The following is a 2,100-nucleotide window of genomic DNA, read 5'->3' on the forward strand; positions in this document are numbered from 1 at the left end:
AAAAAAACCCTCTCTCTCTCTCTCTCTCTCTCTCTCTCTCTCTCTCACACACACACACACACACACACACACACACAAATACATACATACATACACAAATCTAAAAAATTCATATTAATTTAAAAATTAAAAGCTGAATTTACCCTATGACCCATTTATATTACTCCTGATTATGCACAAAGAACTCTATCTCCTACCACAGAGATACTTACACACCCATGTTTAATGCAGCAGTATTCACAATAACCGAAAGATGAACCCATCCAAGATATCACACATATATGGGAAAAGAAAATGTGTCTAAAAAATTCATATTAATTTAAAAATTAAAAGCTGAATTTACCCTATGACCCATTTATATTACTCCTGATTATGCACAAAGAACTCTATCTCCTACCACAGAGATACTTACACACCCATGTTTAATGCAGCAGTATTCACAATAACCGAAAGATGAACCCATCCAAGATATCACACATATATGGGAAAAGAAAATGTGATATGTAATCATAATTTCACTCATTTTTAAAAGAAAAATGAAATCATGACACAGAAAAATGAATTGAATGGGAAATTACTGTTAAGCAAAGTAAGTCAATTCAAAAAGAAAAATACCATTTTTTCTCTCATGTATGATAGATTTTAATTTTAAATATTGTACATATGTGTGAGGGGTATGTAGGTCACCACACTATAAAGATACCCATGAAAGGGGAAGAAGAATGTTAAGGGAGGAGAAAAGGCAATAAACAACTTTTAATATAAAAGCAGAAAGTGGCCCTGGGGCAGAGGATCGCAGGGGTCGACGACGGGCTGGGGGATTGGATTTTTGTTCTTCCTGTCCTTTGCCTTCACTTCCTTTCTCCATTGCCCTGGCCCCTTTTAAGGAAAGTACTAGCTGTACTCATACGAATTACTAAAGACCTCTTTGCATGTTCACTTTAGTTTTTGTTATATTAGGTATAAAGAAAATGCTGTATAAGAGACTTTTAGAGTTCAGGTATAATACCACAATTTCTCCTTTTAATAATGGAACAATTTTCTTAAGATATCATTTATGACAGATACTTTAGATGTGGATGACAGGTTTCACCTGTGACATACTACTACTGCTGCCAAGATTCAGTCAAGAAATGTGGTTACAGTTAGAAGTGGAATCTACTTCTAAGTAGAGAGATGGCATTGCCTCCTTCCTTAGAGCTAATCTGGCTGGGCAGGGCAATCACCTGGTTAAAGGACTACCCCTCAGATGGAGGACCCACTTAGGCTATAAAGAGATAGAAGGAATAAAAATAATTTCCCCCAACGATATGGTAAACCTTCAATCCCATAATTGCTGACCTCTACGCAGTAGCTGCAGAGCCACCGTGAGGTTCTATTAGACCTGCCCGTCCTTCTGAGCCCTGACTCAGAAAGGCGTAGTTTTCATTTGTCTTCTGTCTTTTTCTTTCAGGTGTTGGCCAGAGCCAAAACATGCTTTCTGGAGTACTTTGCAAATTTTCCCTCTTTCTCTAACGCTCCCTTCCAAACCAAGAGCCTGCTTATCTGCTATATGGCTGACCTCCATGCAGGTTTAACTCAAAAATGGCATTTTTTTTCTTTTTCTTCTTCATCTTCCTCCTCTGGGTAGTTGCTGAGATTTACAGCAGGATATCCTGTTTTCTGTTTGTTGTTTTTGTTTGTTTTTGTTTGGTTGGTTTTTGTTTGTTTTTGTTTTTGTTTTTTAATTTTTTTTATTTTATTTTAATTAGAAGAAGCATTTCATTACAACAGCATTAACCTAATGGCTGACCTCCATGCAGGTTTAACTCAAAAATGGCATTTTTTTTCTTTTTCTTCTTCATCTTCCTCCTCTGGGTAGTTGCTGAGATTTACAGCAGGATATCCTGTTTTCTGTTTGTTGTTTTTGTTTGTTTTTGTTTGGTTGGTTTTTGTTTGTTTTTGTTTTTGTTTTTTAATTTTTTTTATTTTATTTTAACTCCCTGTAGCCCCAGCTGGCCTGGCATTCATTATTAGACCAAGGCTGGCCTTGGACTCACAGAGATCCACCCGCCTCTGCCTCCCAAGTGCTGGGATTAAAGGTGTATGTCACCCCAGCCG

This window comes from Nannospalax galili, unplaced genomic scaffold (assembly GCF_000622305.1).
Source record: "Nannospalax galili isolate Female #2095 unplaced genomic scaffold, S.galili_v1.0 scaffold276, whole genome shotgun sequence".
NCBI classification, from domain to species: Eukaryota; Metazoa; Chordata; class Mammalia; order Rodentia; family Spalacidae; genus Nannospalax; species Nannospalax galili.